Source organism: Salmo salar, chromosome 20, assembly GCF_965601325.2.
Source record: "Salmo salar chromosome 20, fSalSal1, whole genome shotgun sequence".
Lineage (NCBI taxonomy): Eukaryota > Metazoa > Chordata > Actinopteri > Salmoniformes > Salmonidae > Salmo > Salmo salar.
Genome location: NC_138310.1, coordinates 37434490 through 37453174, shown reverse-complemented (window position 1 = coordinate 37453174; position 18685 = coordinate 37434490). Strand labels below are relative to the sequence as shown.

The window sequence follows — 18685 nt, the reverse complement described above, 5'->3', positions numbered from 1 at the left end:
AGGAGAGGAGAGAGAGAGAGAGAGAGAGAGAGATATTAGGGGTTTTATGACCTGATTCCTCTGGCTTTTCAAAGGTTCCCTGGCAGAGAAGAGGATAATGGGTGGGCCTCTCAGAGACCTTTAAATATGGAGGGACTTAACAGTCACCTCTCACAAAATGGAGGGACTTAACAGTCAGCTCTCACAAAATGGAGGAGTGGTGAGGTGAGGAGAGCAAGACAGAAAAACAGACAGAGATGTCAAATTGTCTTTTTACCAAATTACCGTTCAACAGACCATGTATTCACCCTGCACCCCCTAATGAACAAATAAACAAACCAAAACAAAGGCAAAGACTTTTGATGTTTATTTGACGTCAAAAAAGCTATTGATTAAATTTGTAATGAGGGTCTGCTATACAAATTGATGTAAGTGGTGTTGGGGGAAAAACATACAACATTATAAAATCCATGTACACAAACAACAAGTGTGTGGTTAAAATTGGCTAAAACCACACACATTTCTTTCCACGGGGCCATTGGGTGAGACAGGGATGCAGCGTAAGCCCCACCCTGCTAGAATCTGAAGTCAAATTTCTACTGTTTGCTGATGATCTGACGCTTCTGTCCCCAACCTTGGAGGGCCTACAGCAGCACCGAGATCTTCTGCACAGATTCTGTCAGACCTGGGCACTGACAGTAAATCTCAGTGAAAATAATATAATGGTGTTGCAAAAAAGGTCCAATTGCCAAGAACAGAAATATAAATTCCATCTAGACACCGTTGCCCTAGAGCACACAAAAAACTATACATACCTCGGCCGAAACGTCAGCGCCACAGGTAACTTCAACAAAGCTGTAAATAATCTGAGAGACAAGGCAAGAAGGGCATTCTATGCCATCGAAAGGAACATAACATTTGACTAAACAATTAGGATCTGGCTAAAAATACTTGAATTAGTTATAGAACCCATTGCCCTTTATGGTTGTGAGGTCTGGGGTCCACTCACCAACCAACAATTCACAAAATGGGACAAACACCAAGTTGAGACTCTGCATGCAGAATTCTGCAAAAATATCCTCTGTGTACAACGTAAAACACAAAATAATTCATGCAGAAAATATTAGGCCGATACACTCTAATTATCAAAATCCACAAAAGAGGCATTAAATTCTACAACCACCTAAAATTCCCAAACAAAGCCATTACCTACAGAGAGATGAACTTGGAGAAGAGTCCCTTAAGCAAGTTGGTCCTGGGGCTCTGTTCACAAACACAAACAGACCCCACAGAGCCCCAGGACAACAACACAATTAGACCCAACCAAATCATGAGATAACAGAAAGATAATTACTTGACACATTGGAAAGAATTAACAAAAAAACAGAGCAAACTAGAATGCTATTTGGCCCTAAACAGAGAGTACACAGTGGCAGAATACCTGACCACTGTGACTGACCCAAAATCAAGGAAAGCTTTTTGACTATGTACTGGCTCAGTGAGCATATCCTTGCTATTGAGAAAAGTCACCATACAGACCTGGCTCTCAAGAGAAGACAGGCTATGTGCACACTGCCCACAAAATGAGGTGGAAACTTAGCTGCACTTCCTAACCTCCTGACAAATGTATGGCTATATTAGAGACACACATTTCCCTTAGATTACACAGACCCACAAAGAATTTGAAAACAAATCAATTTTGATAAACTCCTATGAGTAGCTCGCGACATGTTGTATTTAGCTCTCATGCTAAAAAAGTTTGGAGATCCCTGTTCTGAGGCCATGTCAATGCATAAATCAGATGAGAAGAACATTTTTTTAGGTCTGGATGTCACGGCTTTCTTCGTCGGAGGACGATATAGCGAAATCATCGTCCGAAAAGGTGGACCAATATGCAGCAGAGTTGGTGTTCATTTTCTTAATTTATTAACAAACGTTGAACACGAAAAAAACAAGAAAACAATAAGCACGACAAATGACAGTTTTGCATGCTCACAAAAACACGCAATGCAAAAACAATCTCCCACAAATACAAGACAAACACACCCAACTAATATAGGACTTCCAATCAAAGGCAACACCAAACAGCTGCCTTCAATTGGAAGTCCACCCCAATTAACTCAACATAGAAACACACTCACTAGACTACACATAGAAATACATAAACATAGACCATAACTCAAAACCCAGAAATAATAAATCAAACACCCTCCTAACTAACACACCACCCTGAACCACATAAAACAAATACCCTCTGCCACGTCCTGACCAAACTACAATAACAATTAACCCTTATACTGGCCAGGACGTGACACTGGAAGAAAACTAACACATTTAAAAAAAATTTGTGTAAATCCTCTTTAATAGTGCATCTGGCCTTTAATTGCGAATCTAGTGAGTGAGAAATGTGCCTTCTAACATGTTGGTTTAGCGATGGTTCTGTACTGCTGCTGTTGCATGTACTTTCAGAATTGTTTGGCGAGCTACTCATAGGTGGGATACGAGCTGCTGATAACTCTCGATCGACCTGATGGGGAACCCTGGTGTAGGCTATACTGTAGTTGTTTGACTTGAGGTTTTGCCAGCCTCTGGTTGTGGATACCATTGTTGGAGGAGTGCAAAATAGGAACAAGACAGGAGAAATGTATTAGAAAAGTTGCATATCTAGGTGTGTGTGTGTGTGTGTGTGTGTGTGTGTGTGTGTGTACAAATACATACACAGTGGCTAACCAGTGTATACAAATACACACACAGACACAGATCAATTTTCATACCAGTCTCTATGGAGCCTATTTGAGAGAACAAGAGCTGGGAAATATGTGTTTCGTCTATCCCAGGGAGAGGCAGGCAAGGCTGGGCACAGCTCACAGCACCGTGGGGGCGTCACTCTGGAGGCCCTTTTTGTATATTATCACATAATACCACATCTCATCATAACACATCATTAATCAACACTATCCCAACAGAGCAAACTTAGAACTGAACATATCTGACATATTCTTCCTTTAATTGTCTCTTTCCAATCTTCCCTATCTTCCGCTGTTCTAGAACTTATTTAGCCATGTATGGAAATAGTCATAAGGCTTTGGGCATCAGCAGAGAATAACTTTAATCAAAGGTGTTCCTTCTTTCACTTGTGGCTGTGTGCTGTTGTTAGATTTAGAAGACTTATCATCTCCCCAAGGTGTGGTGTTTTAATAAGCGCTGTTTTCACTGTCTCTTTCACTCAGTCTACGGAATAACTCCTCCGCCTTCCTCCATCACCGCTCGGCTTCAAAATATAACATTCCCCCAATGTTTCCCTAACATTCCCCCAACATTTCCCTAACATTCCCTCAACGTTTCCCTAACATTCCCCCAACGTTTAACTAAATTCCTTCAACATTTCCCTAACATTCCCTCAATGTTTCCCTAACATTCCCCCAACCATTCCCTAACACTCCGCCTACCTTTCCCTAACATTCCACCAATGTTTTCCTCTAGTATTTTAATAGCGTTCTAGCTGGACCCGAAGACTTTCAGTCTTTGTGCTAAGCTAGTTAGCATTGGCTCATGAAACTACATCTAACTTCCTTCATACTGGACGCAGATAAAAACATGTTCATCTGACTCTGGGGAAGTAGATAAAGGGCGCTGCCAAAATCCATAATCAATGTTTTTCATAAAATACCCCTCAAACAAAATTAAATGTTTTCCGATATGGGTATTGTACTGGAATTGTAATACTGTATGTTGTGGAGGTTGACTTGATGTGTATGGCACGTTTTCCCTTGAATACTGTAGTCGGGATGATGATTATTACAGGTGTTTGTTAGCTGTACGCTTAATGCTTCCCTGTTTGTGTGTGTGTGTGTGTGTGTGTGTGTGTGTGTGTGTGTGTGTGTGTGTGTGTGTGTGTGTGTGTGTGTGTGTGTGTGTGTGTGTGTGTGTGTGTGTGTGTGTGTGTGTGGCGGGTGCATGTGGTCAAGTAAATCATACTGATGTTGTTGATCATGTTGAGACCCACAATTAACTCTTCCCTTCTATTTACAGTGCCTAGGTGATGCCGGAGCAGCTGGTGTTGCTATTGGAGCTTCTGCTGACGGAGGCAGAGCTAAGTGTGACGTCATTGCATACAATCCAGAGAACCTATGATGTACAGAACAAGGACGCTGAGGTAAGACACACACACACACACACACACACACACACACACACACACACACACACACACACACACACACACACCTTATTTTTCATTTGTTCTCACCTCCTATGCAGTGTTTGGTGCTGTGTTATGTTACGTGCACTATACTGTCTAGTATCTACATGATCAATTACATTTTAGTTGAACTGAAGTGAGCATCTTTTGTAGTGATCAATGTAAAAAGACAAACAATCTTAAAGCAGGAATGAAAGACATTTGTATCATAGGATGGGTAAGTGCACTCTGCTCATAATATAACTTCCTATACTGAGAATGTACTTCACTTCTAAGAATAAAAGACCGTAAATAATGCGATTGTATTGACCCAGTCTGGCCTTCGGTGGTCCAGCACGAGAATTTCTTTGCAAAGGCCTGTATAGCCTGCCTGGAGGTAGCAGACCAACAGAGAAACTGCAAAACGACAGTACAAGGACAAATTGGAGTCTCAATTCAACGGCTCAGACACACATGTGGCAGGAACTCCCGACAATCACGGATTATAAAGGGGAAAGCCAGCCACATCGAGGACACTGATGCCGCGCTTCTGGAGAAGCTAAACTGGGTGCTCTCGATCTCCGTGGCCGATGTGAGTAAGACATTCAAGTATGTTAATTCTCGCAGACGGCATTTCAAGCCGAGCCCTCAGCGCACGTGCAGACCCGCTGGCTGGAGTGTTTAGGGACATTTTCAATCTCTCCCTATCCCAGTCTGTTGTCCCCACTTGCTTCAAGATGTCCACCATTGTTCCTGTACCCAAGAAAGCGAAGGTAACTGAACAAAATGACTATCGCCCCGTAGCATTCACTTCTGTCATCATGAAGTGCTTTGAGAAGCTAGTTAAAGATCATATCACCTCCACCTTACCCGACACCCTCTACGCACTACAATTTGCATACCGCTAAAGATCCACGGATGACGCAATCGCCATTACATTGCACACTGCCCTATCCCACCTGAACAAGAAGAATACCTATGTAAGAATGCTGTTCATCAACTACAACTCAGCCTTCAAAACCATAGTGACCTCCAAGCTTATCACGAAGCTCAGGGACCTGGGTCTGAACCCATCCCTGTGCAACTGTGTCCTAGACTTCCTGGCGGGCCGACCCCAGGTGGTGAAGGTAGGCAAAATACCTCTGCGGCGCTGATCGTCAACAAGGGGGCCCCACAGGGGTGCATCATCAATCATTAAGTTTGCCTGATTACTAACAATGACAAGACAGCCTACAGGGAGCCCTGGTGGAGTGGTGCAGGAAAAATAACCTCTCCCTAAACGTAAACAAAAAGAAGGAGCTGATCGTGGACTGAAGAATGCGGGAGGCTGAAGAAATTTGTCTTGGCCCCTAAGATCCTCACAAACTTCTGTAGATGCACCATTGAGAGCATTCTGTCAGGCTGTATCACCGCCTGGTACATCAACTGCACCGCCCGCCCTCCAGGACATCTGCCTGCCCTCCAGGACATCTACAGCAGTTGGTGAGTTAGAAAGTCAAGAAGATCATCAAGGACCTCCACCACCCGAGCCACGACCTGTTCCCTCTGCTACCATCTAGAAGTCGGAGACAGTACAGGTGCATCAAAACTGGGATCAAGAGACTGATAAACAGCTTCTATTTCCAGGCCACTAGACTGTTAAACAGTCATCACTAGCCGACCTCTGCTCAGTACCCTGCCCTGAACCTTAGACACTGCCACTAGCCGGCAACTACCGGTACTCTACACTGTAGAGACTGCTGCTATGTACATTGTCATTGAACACTGGTCACTTTAATAATGTTTATATACAATTTCACCCATTTTATATGTATATACTGTATCCTAGTCATGGCTCATCCTATATAGCTACTGCTGTACACACCACGCTTGTCAAATCAAATTATATTTGTTGCGTGCTTCGTAAACAACAGGTGTAGACTAATCGGTGAAATGCTTCATTACGGGCCTTTCCCAACCAACCAATGTTATGGTTAGTGCTCTGTCCTTCCATGTAAGTGTTGTAGAATGTGTGTGAGATATTTGTGAGCATTTAATGTGCTGTGAAGGATAGTGTGTGAGCACTGGTTTAAACGCAAGCGTGTGTGATTGTGTTTGGAAGTGTGTGAGTGATCATGAATATGTGTGTGTGAATGCATGTGGAAGTGTATGTCTGTGCCTACGAATGAGTGTGTTTGCATGTAATGAGAGTGAATGCGTGACTGTGGCTAGCTTCCTTTCATGTGGGTCTCATGTGATGTGTGTGTGTGTATTTGTAACGGCCATTTGTCGGTCAAGCACATAGGGCACATTGTACCACAGAAGGCCTTGAAGCCCATGCTAGGTTGAAGGGTCGAGAAAGGAAATGAGTATGTTACACCATACCACACCAAGGACACTCCTCATGTGTAGGAGGAAAGGAGAAGAGAGAGAGAGACCTGCAGGGTCGTTTTAGAATCAAATCAAACTTTATTTGTCAGATGCGCTGAAATACAACAGCTGTAGACCTTACAGTGAAATGCTTGCTTACAAGCCCCTATCCAACAAAACAGTTCAAGAAATAGAGCTAAGAAGATATTTACTAAATAAACTAATGTTAAAATAAAATTAAAACATTTAAAAAGTTACAATAAAATAACAACAATAAGGCTATATACAGGGGATACCAGTACTGAGTCAATGTGCGGGGGTACAGGTTAGTCGAAGTAATTTGTACGTGTTATTAGGGGTCACTGGGGGGAGGTCAATGTAAATAGTCTGGGTGGCCATTTGATTAATTGTTCATCAGCCTTATTGCTTGGGGGTAGAAGCTGTTATTAAGGAGCCTTTTGGTCCTAGACTTGGCGCTCCGGTACCGCTTGCTGTGCGGTAGCAGAGAGAACAGTCTGTGACTTGGGTGACTGGAGTCTTTGACAATTTTTGGGGCCTTCCTCTAACACGCCTAGTATGGATGGCAGGAAGCTTGGCCCCAGTGTTGTAATTGGCCATACGCACTACCCTCTGTAGTGCCTTACGGTCAGATGCCATGCAGTTGCCATACCAGGCTGTGATGCAACCGGTCAGGATGCTCTCGATGGTTCAGCTGTAGAACTTTTTGAGGATCTGAGGACCAATGGCGAATCTTTTCAGTCTCCTGAGGGGGAAAAGTTGTTGTCGTGCCCTCTTCATGACTGTCTTGGTGTGTTTGGAGCATGATAGTTTGTTGGTGATGTGGACACCAAGGAACTTGAAACTCTCGACCCTGTCGATGTTAATGGAGGCCTGTTCAGCTCGCCTTTTCCTGTAGTCCACGATCAACTCCTTTGTCTTGCTCACATTGAGGGAGAGGTTGTTGTCCTGGCACCACACTTCCAGGTCTTTGACCTCCTCCCTACAGGCTGTCTCGTCGTTATTGATGATCAGGCCTAACACTGTTGTGTCATCAGAAAATTGAATGATGGTGTTGGAGTCGTGTTTGGCCACGCAGTTGTGGGTGAACAGGGATTACAGGAGGGGACTAACCATGCACCCCTGAGGGACCCCGGTGTTGCGGATCAGCGTAGCAGATGTGTTGTTGCCTACCCTTACCACCTGGTGGCGGCCAATCAGGAAGTCCAGGATCCAGTTGCAGAGTGAGGTGTTTAAATCTCAGCGTCCTTAGTTTAGTGATGAGCTTTGTGGGCACCATGGTGTTGAACATTGAGCTGTAGTCAATGAACAGCATTCTCACATAGGTGTTCCTTTTGTCCAGGTTTGGAAAGGGCAGTGTCGAGTGAGATTGAAGTGGCTTCATCTGTGGATCTGTTGGGGAGGTATGCGAATTGGAGTGGGTCTAGGGTTTCTGGGACGATGGTGTTGATGTGAGCCATGACCAGCCTTTCAAAGCACTTCATGGCTACCGACATAGAAGGATGTAGAGTACTGTGCAGTCAGGTCACATGTGATACAAGTCAGTATTCAACGTCCATCCATGTCTTAGGACGTCGGGAGATGACATGGAAACCAGCCACTAGGGGAAATAGTGAGCGCTGTTACCTAAATCTTAAGGTCTCTGGTGCCAAAGGTTGCATGTTTGAATCCTGCGATAGAAAGCTGTTTTTGATATTTTTGTTTTAAGCCTATCCCAAACCTTAACCCTTAGATTAACCATTCAGTGTTAATGCCCTTACCTTAAGATTTCTGAGTTAATGTCTAGATTTAACCTTAAACACTTTGAAATTTGACGTCTGACAAACATGGATGAACGTCTAATTCAGACGTGAGACTGCGATAGATGGTTTCACTGTGACCTTTACCAGATTAAGCTAGGGAAAGAACATGTTCAGCATTTTTTGTCGAGTTGAGACCAACAGTTATTGTATTTAGTGGTACTTGTCTGTGTATCTGTTTGAATGCCGTCCAGGCACCCTGCTCTGATGCCCTGAGTAACCCCGGCAGCTGGTCCATGTGCTGGGTTGCATTCCTGGGGAGAGCCCTGGAGCTCCCTCTTACCCCTCTCTTACCCCCCCATCAGGCCTACAGGTGTGTGTGTTCATGCTAGTGTGAGCGCATGTGTGTATTGAAAGTGAGGTAAAAAAGATAAAGGAAAACGAGAGAAATATAGAATTGAAATGGCATGTTAGTAAGTGATGTGGTATTACACCTGGTTGCTAAGATAGATAGAATCCTGTTATAAGGGATGTGGTATTACACCTGGTTGCTAAGACAGATAGCCTCCTGTTATAAGTGATGTGATATTATACCCGGTTGCTAAGATAGATAAACTCCTGTTATACGGGATGTGGTATTACACCTGGTTGCTAAGATAGATAGACTCCTGAATAAGGGATGTGGTATTACACCTGGTTGCTAAGATAGATAGCCCCTGTAGTAAGCAATGCGGTATTACACCTCATTGCTAAGATAGCCTCCTGTTATGAGGGATGTTGTATTACACCTGGTTGCTAAGATAGCCTCCTGTTACAAAGTATGTGGTATTACAACTGGTTGCTAATATATCCCCCTATTTTAAGGGATATGGTGTTACACCTGGTTGCTATGAAAGATGGCTTCCTGTTATAACGGATGTGGTTTTACACCTGGTTGCTAAGATGGACTCCTGTTATAAGGGATGTGGTATTACACCTGGTTGCTAAGATATATATACTCCTGTTATAAGGGATGGGGTATTACACCTGGTTGCTAAGATATATAGACTCCTGTTATAAGGGATGTGGTATTACACCTGGTTGCTAAGATATATAGACTCCTGCTATAAGGGATGTGGTATTACACCTGGTTGCTAAGAAAGCCTCCTGTTATAAGGGATGTGGTATTACACCTGGTTGCTATGATATATAGCTTCCTTTTAAAATTGATGTAGCATTACGCCTGGTTCCTAAGATAGACTCCTCTTATAAGGGATGCGGTATTACACCCGGTTGCTAAGATAGCCTCCTGTTACAAGGGATGTGGTACTACACCTGGTTGCTAAGATGGATAGCCTCCTCTTATCAGTGATGCGGTATTACATCTCATTGCTAAGATATCCCCCTCTTATAAATGATGTGGTACTACACATGTTTGCTAAGATAGCCCCTTGTTATAAGTGATGTGATATTACACCTGATTGCTATCATCGTTAGCCTCATGTTATAAGTGATGGAGTATTACACCTGATTGCTATCATCGTTAGCCTCATGTTATAAGTGATGGAGTATTACACCTGATTGCTATCATCGTTAGCCTCATGTTATAAGTGATTGGGTATTATTCCTGGATGGTATGATTGATAGCCTCCTGTTATTAGTGATGTGGCATCACACCTGTTTGCTTAGATAGATAGCTTCCAGTTTTAAGTGATGGAGTATTACACCTGGTTGCAATGATAGATAGCTTCCTGTTATAAGTGATGGGGTATTACACCTTGTTGCTAAGATAGATAGCCTCCTGTTATAAGGGATGGGGTATTTCACCTCGTTGCTAAGATAGATAGCCTCATTTTATATGTGATGTGGCATTACACCTGCTTGCTAAGATCGATATCCTCCTGTTATACGTGATGGGGTATTACCCTTGGTTGCTATGAACGATGGCCTCATGTTGTAAGTTATGTGGCATTACACCTGGTTGCTTTGATAGATAGCAATGTTTATTTTCATGTTTATTTTTATTTATTTTTTATTTCACCTTTATTTAACCAGGTAGGCTAGTTGAGAACAAGTTCTCATTTACAACTGCGACCTGGCCAAGATAAAGCAAAGCAGTGCGACACAAACAACAACACAGAGTTACACATGGAACAAACAAACATACAGTCAATAACACAATAGAAAAAGTCTATATACAGTGTGCGCAAATGAGGTAAGATAAGGGAGGTAAGGCAATAAATAGGCCATAGTGGCGAAATAATTACAATTTGGCAATTAAACACTGGAGTGATAGATGTGCAGAAGATAATGTGCAAGTAGAGATACTGGGGTGCAAAGGAGCAAAAAAATAAAAATAGAAAATAACAGTATGGAGATGCGGTAGTTGGACGGGCTATTTACAGATGGTCTATGTACAGGTGCAGTGATCTGTGAGCTGCTCTGACAGCTGGTGCATGAAGTTAATGAGGGAGATTATGAGTCTCCAGCTTCAGTGATTTTTCAAATTCGTTCCAGTCATTGGCAGCAGTGAACTGGAAGGAAAGGCGGCCAAACGAAGAATTGGCTTTCGGGGTGACCAGTGAAACATACCTGCTGGAGCGCGTGCTACGGGTGGGTGCTGCTGTGGTGACCAGTGAGCTGAGCTAAGATGGAGCTTTACTTAGCAAAGACTTATAGATGACCTGGAGCCAGTGGACTTTGGTGACAAAACGGATGGCACTGTGATAGACTGAATCCAATTTGCTGAGTAGAGTGTTGGAGGCTATTTTGTAAATGACATCGCCAGTGCAGTGGTAAGCTGGGAGGAGGTGCTCTTATTCTCCATGGACTTTACAGTGCCCCAGAACTTTTGGGAGTTTGTGCTACAGGATGCACATTTCTGTTTGAAAAAGCTAGCCTTTGCTTTCCCAACTGCCTGTGTATATTGGTTCCTAACTTCCCTGAAAGTTGCATATCGTGGGGGCTATTTGATGCTAATGCAGTACGCCACAGGATGTTTTTGTGCTGGTCAAGGGCAGTCAGGTCTGGAGTGAACCAAGGGCTATATCTGTTCCTGGTTCTACATTTTTTGAATGGGGCATGCTTATTTAAGATGGTGAGGAAAGCACTTTTAAAGAATAACCAGGCATCCTCTACTGACGGAAGAGGTCAATATCCTTCCAGGATACCCAGGCCAGGTCAATTAGAAAGGCCTGCTTGCTGAAGTGTTTTAGGGAGCGTTTGACAGTGATAAGGGGTGGTCGTTTGACCGCAAACCCATTACGGACGCAGGCAATGAGGCAGTGATCGCTGAGATCCTGGTTGAAGACAGCAGAGATGTATTTGGAGGGCAGGTTGGTTAGGATGATATCTATGAGGATGCCCATGCTTACGGATTTGAGGTTGTACCTGGTAGGTTCATTGATCATTTGTGTGAGATTGAGGGCATCAAGCTTAGATTGTAGGACGGCTGGGGTGTTAAGCATGTCCCAGTTTAGGTCACCTAACAACACATGCTCTGAAGATATTTGGGGGGCAATCAATTCACATATGGTGTCCAGGGCACAGCTGGGGGCAGAAGGTGGTCTATAGCAAGCGGCAACAGTGAGAGACTTGTTTCTGGAAAGGTGGATTTTTAAAAGTAGAAGCTCAAGTTGTTTGAGCACAGACCTGGATAATAAGACAGAACTCTGCAGGCTCTCTCTGCAGTAGATTGCAACTCCGCCCCCTTTGGCAGTTCTAACTTGTCGGAAAAGCTATAGTTAGGGATGGAAATTGCAGGGTTTTTGGAGGCCTTCCTAAGCCAAGATTCAGACACGGCTAGGACATCAGAGTTGGCAGATTGTGCTAAAGCAGTGAATAAAACAAACTTAGGGAGGAGGAACTTATTCAAGAAAGATCCAGTGTAATATATTATACAAATAAATTGAACTGGATGGAATACGGGGAAAAATGCACATTTTTTTTTCAATCTTCAATATAGAGTCACGCATGATTCACCAAATTATATTTTGAAAGAGGAAGAAATTTACTTTAAGAATATGTTTTTCGTTTCCGTCTCCTTCATCTCCACTAACTGAAACTAATTTTATGGATTTTTTCCCCTAATAATAATGTAAAATCTACATCTGTACAGAAAGACTCATGTGAAGGCCAAATTACAGAGGAGGAACTTCTTGATGCAATTGGGGCCTTTAAGGATGGGAAAACTCCAGGGCTGGATGGCATACCAGTGAAAATATACAAAATGTTTTTTTGATATACTCAGAGGACCATTATTAGCATGTTTTAACCACTCCTACATAAATGGTAGATTATCAGACACGCAACAAGAAGGTCTGATATCATTATTACTGAAACAGGACCCAAATGGTATATATAAAGATTCAGTCCATTTAAAAAAACTGGAGACCTCTTACACTTCAGTGTTGTGATGCAAAAATCTTAGCAAAATGCTTGGCGCATAGAATTAAAAAAGTATTGTCAGATATTATTAATCCTAATCAGACAGGTTTTTTACATGGACGATACATTGGAGATAATATAAGACAAATACTGGAAACAATAGAATACTATGAAATATCGGGGACACCAGGCCTGGTTTTCATAGCTGATTTTGAAAAGGCTTTTGATAAAGTACGACTGGAGTTTATATATAAATGCCTAGAATATTTTAATTTTGGGGAATCTCTTATAAAATGGGTTAAAATGATGTATAGTAACCCTAGGTGTAAAATAGTAAATAATTGCTACATCTCAGAAAGTTTTAAACTATCTAGAGGAGAAAACAAGGTTGTCCACTATCGGTATATCTATTTATTATTGCCATCGAAATGTTAGCTGTTAACATTAGATTAAACAATAATATTAAGGGATTATAAATCCCTGGCTTAAAAACGAAGGTGTCATTGTACACGGATGATTCATGTTTACTTTTAAAACCACAATTAGAATCTCTCCATGGCCTCATAGAGGATCTAGATACTTTTGCTATCCTCTCTGGATTAAAACCAAATTATGATAAGTGATATGATATTACGTATTGGATCACAAAAAAAATGCAAATTTTACATTACCATGTAGTTTACCAATTAATTGGTCTGACGGAGATGTGGACATACTCAGTATACAAATCCCAAGATAATAAATGATCTCACTCCAATAAATGTTTATAGAAAGTTAGCATTAATAGATAAGATCTTGCTACCATGGAAAGGAAAATACCTGTCTGTTTGTGGAAAAATCACACTGATTAACTCTTTAGTCATATCACAGTTTACCTATTTGCTTATGGTTTTGCCTACACCTAGTGACCTGCTTTTTAAATTATATGAACAAAAAATATTCATTTTTATTTGGAACGGCAAACCAGACAAAATTAAAAAGGCCTATTTATATAACGAATATGAATTCAGAGGGCAGAAATTATTAAATATTAAAGCATTAGACCTCTCACTAAAGGCATCAGTCATACAAAGTTATACTTAAATACAAACTGGTTCTCTAGTAAATTGGTAAGAATGTCTCATCCTATGTTCAAGAAGGGCCTTTTTCCCTTTATTCAGATTACACCTGCTCACTTTCGGTTGTTTGAAAAGGAAATAATCTCCAAAATATTGTTATTTTTTAAACAAGCCTTAGAAAGTTGGTTGCAATTTCAGTTTAATCTACCTGAAAAGACAGAACAAATAATATAACAAATATTGTGGTTAAACTCAACTATACTAATTGATAAAAAAACATATTTTTCGAAGAAATGTTTTAAAAAGGTATAATTTTAGTGAATGATATAAATAGGACTGGTGGAGTTATGTCACACATACAGCTAACACAGACATATGGAAATGTCTGCTTTACCCAAAATTACAAACAATTAATTGCAGCATTACCACAGAAATGGAAGAAGCAAGTAGAAGGGGAAAAAAGTAAGGAACTTGTATGTCGGCCCTGTATTAAAGAACATAAATGGTTAAAGAAAAGTGTGATAAATAAAAACATACCAATTTCATTTAAGGAACAAAAAACTGACAGCTGTGCCATATAAATTGCAAAATAGTTGTGAAGAGATTTTCAAAGTACCCATTCCATGGCACATGGTTTATGAATTGATACGCCAAACAACGCCGGATTCAAAACTTTGAATTTTTCAATTTAAATTACTATTTCAAAATTCTTGCAACCAATAAAATGTTATATATATATATATATGGGTGATACAATCTTCCCAGCTCTGCATATTCTGCTGTGAGGAGGTAGAGTCATTAGATCATTTATTTTGGTATTGTCCATATGTAGCTTGTTTTTGGTCACAGGTCCAGGAATGGCTGAAGAATTGCAACATTTGCCTAGAACTAACGCTGCAGATAGCAATACTGGGTGATTTGAAAAGCCATAGTCAATCAATCCAAAATATAATAATTATTTTAGCAAAACATTTTATTTTTAATTTACAATCTGTAGAAGCTATGAGAATAGCATCACTGCACAGTTGAAAAATATATGGCAAGTAGAAATCCAAAATGGATGTTGAGAGATAGATGGGAGGGGGTGCATGGAGCTGAAGGGTGGGACTAATAACAAGATAACCAATGTAAAACATATGGGGTCTGTAAAATGTATATAGGTTCAGAAATTTTGTGAAATAGCACAGTTACAAATAGAAATCAAACTGGAAGGACATTAGAAATAGAGGAAGGACTAAAAACAAACAAAATATAACTATTGTAAAATAGATTGTGTCTGTAAAATGTGTATAAGATATATAAACTGAAGGTAGAAGCCTAAGTGTTATTGTTTATTAGTTTACTCCAATTGGGGGAAGGGTGGTAGGATTTGCGGGGAATAATAATAAAGGAATATTCTAAAAAAAGTATGTATGTATTTATAGGTATGTGTATGTATATATGTGTATATGTATGCATGCGTGTATGTATATGGATCTATCTATTTACCCAAAAAATATATGGGGGATTGGAAATGATGGAGACAATTACATTGATGGAAGCAACATTCTTTCCGCAATATTAAGCTTATCCACCCCTTAAATAAAAAAAAATAAAAAAAATAAAATAATAATAAATAAATAAATAAAAACTTAGGGAGGAGGCTTCTAATGTTAATATGCATGAAACCAAGGCTTTTACGGTTACAGAAGTCAACAAATGAGAGCGCCTGAGGAATGGGAATGGAGCTAGGCACTGCAGGGCTTGGATTAACGTCTACATCACCAGAGGAACAGAGGAGGCGTAGGATAAGGATATGGCTAAAAGAATTGGTCATTTAGTACGTTCGGAACAGAGAGTAAAAGGAGCAGGTTTCTGGGCGCGGTAGAATAGATTCAAGGCATAATGTACAGACAAAGGTATGGTAGGATTGTGAATACAGTGGAGGTAAACCTATGCACTGAGTGACGATGAGAGAGATATTGTCTCTAGAGACACCATTTAAACCAGGTGAGGTCACCGCATGTCTGGGAGGTGGAACAAAATGGTTAGCTAAGGCATATTGAGCAGGGTTGGAGGCTCTACAGTGAAATAAGACAATAATCACTAACCAAAACAGCAATGAACAAGGCATATTGACATTAGGGAGAGGCATGTGTAGCCGAGTGATCATAGGCGGTCTGGAGACACGACGATTTAGACAGCTAGTGGGCCGGGGCTAGCAGGCTAGCAGAAGGGCCTTAGAGAGACATCACGACGGAAGAAGTCTGTTGTAGCCCCCCCGTGCGGTAATGTCGGCAGACCAGTCGTGATGGATCAGCAGGGCTCCGAGTAGTAAAAGGGTCCAGGCCAATTGGCAAAATAGATATAGTAGCCCATGAAATTGGCTGATGGACTTCTTCAGCTAACAGTCCGGTATGCTCTAGACAGCTAGCGGCCGTGGCTAGCAGGCTAGCAGATGGGCATTCAGGGGACGTCACGACAGAGGAGCCTGTTGAAAAAAAAACTAGGGCGGATTATGTCGGTAGTCCAGTCGTGATGAATCGGCGGGGCTCCGTATCAACAGTAAAAGGGGTCCAGGCCAATTTGCAAAATAGGTATTGTAGCCCAAGGAGTGGCTGATGGACCTCTTCAGCTACCTAGGAGATGGGCCTAGCATAGGTTAGCCCCAGGCTAATTGGTGCTTTCTTTGGGACAGAGACGTTAGCCAGGAGTAGCCACTCGGATAGCAGCTAGCTAGATGCGATGATCCAGGTGGAAAGGTTCGGAGCTTGCGGTAGGAATCCGGAGATATGATAAGGAAGAAGTCCGATATGCACTGGGTTGAATCGCGCTGTGCAGACTGGAAGGAGTTGTCTGGGCTAAAGGTTAGCTGATGACCGCTAGCAGTGGCTAGCTGACTAGTAGCTAGTTAGCTGCCTAGCTTCTGTTGGGGGTTCCGGTTCTAAAGTAAAGAAAATAGCAGATCCATACCACATTGGGTGAGGCGGGTTGCAGGAGAGTATGTTGAAGTTGAGGTTAAGAAAAATATTTTTTAAATATATGCAAAGAAAAAAATATATAAAAAGATAAATACAGGGGACACGACAAGACGAAGACAAAGACACCTGACTGCTACGCCATCTTGGATAAGTAATGTGGCATTACTCCTGGTTGCTAAGAGAGATAGCCTCCTGTTATAAGTGATGTAGCATTACACCTGGTTGCTAGTGTGCTAGTAAAGTTTCTGAGGTGTACTGTAGAACTAATGATAGATAGGAATGGCAAAAGAAGGTAGAGAATTGGAAAATAAAGAAGAGCGGAAAGATAGTGGATGATATGTCAGATGGAGGGATGTTGACAGACAGAGCGAAAGTGAAGGAAAGAAGAAGGGAGAGGGGATAATGACAGAGGGAAGAGGGAAAAGAGTTAAGCGATAGAGAGGAAAGAGAGGGAAGAGAGAGAGAGGCCATCCGAGGCCTAATTAAGCTCATGTTTATTTACGAGGCTCCAGAGGTAAAGGATGCTTTCAGAGACACTGCCATCAATGGAGTGTTACCCAGCTCTGTTTCTCACTGTTTCTCACGCCCCCACACACAGGTAGAAGGGAAAACAGGCTGTGTGTGAGCGTGTGTGTGTGTTTGCACTCGTTTGTCTGTGCATACATCTGTGTGGGCGTGTGTGGAACATCAATCAAGACATGAGAAGAAAAATAATCCTCCTCAGTATTGCTGCTTCCATCGAGGAGAATGTATCATCTAGTATCTCACAAATCACTCCCATCACACTCGCACACATAAACACGCACACACACACACACACACACACACACACACACACACACACACACACACACACACACACACACACACACACACACACACACACACACACACACACACATACACACACACACACACACACGCACACACACTAACAAGATCTCATCATTGCACCTAGTGGCCTGTTTTGAAAGCATCTCCCAACGTCTTGGGGACCTGGATGAACATTGAATATCGCCTTGGATCCGGAGTGACCTTCCTGCACACACACACACACACACACACACACACACACACACACACACACACACACACACACACACACACACACACACACACACACACACACACACACACACACACACACACACACACACACACACCTAGAGAGGATGAGGAGGGATGATGAGGGAGGCGAGGAAAGGGCCAGTCTCTGAGCTCTCTGGTGACCGTGGTAACAGAGCTGCCATTGATCCTCTGGGAGAAAGGCCAGGCCTTTTCTTACACACACAAACACACACACACATGGACGGACGACACAGAGAGAGAGAGCAAGATTGTTGGCCTAAAATGTTACGTATGGTATTGTTCTTAGTAAATGATTCTCCGTGTCATACTATGACCCTCATGAGTTCTTGCATGTATCTGCGTGCGTGTTGTTTTACTTTCAGGTGAGGCGTTGCTGGTGTGAGCTGCTGGCCAAACACAAACACTCTCAGGCTTATGGAGATGTGGAGCACTTCCTCATTCACCACTAGGTAACGCACACACACTAACACACACACAGTCACATGCATAATATGCAACGCTGACCCTTGTGCAAAAACATGTTGTGTGTGTTTCTGTATGTTCTGTATGTATACTGTACATGTATGTGTGTTTCTGTATGTTCTGTATGTATACTGTACATGTATGTGTGTTTCTGTATGTTCTGTATGTATACTGTACATGTGTGTGTGTGTTTCTGTATGTTCTGTATGTATACTGTACATGAGTGTGTGTTTCTGTATGTTCTGCATGTATACTGTACATGTATGTTCTCTCCAGGCCATGGGTGTTAATCTGTATGGGGAGCTGATGGTTCAGGAGGACTCTAGGCAGCAGGCTCTGGCCAGGCGCTATCTCTCATTGGTCCAGGATGAGAAGGACCAATCAGCTCGCAGAGTGGTGGAGGAGATGGTCGTATGAACTGGCACACAACTGGTACTGACCCGCCTTCTCATAACTATAGGTACTATATGTTTCTGAACATTATTT

The 18685-nt window shown here is 42.1% G+C and overlaps 1 long non-coding RNA gene across 1 annotated transcript in view; it reads left to right on the top strand.

Annotated features, from left to right (window-relative positions):
* LOC106580560 (uncharacterized) overlaps nucleotides 1-18685 on the top strand; it is a 61358-nt gene that overhangs the window by 29057 nt on the left and 13616 nt on the right. Inside the window, exons 3-5 of the long non-coding RNA XR_001322907.3 lie at nucleotides 4012-4135; nucleotides 18100-18186; nucleotides 18476-18659. This is a non-coding gene — a long non-coding RNA (uncharacterized LOC106580560). The remainder of the gene's footprint in view (nucleotides 1-4011; nucleotides 4136-18099; nucleotides 18187-18475; nucleotides 18660-18685) is intronic.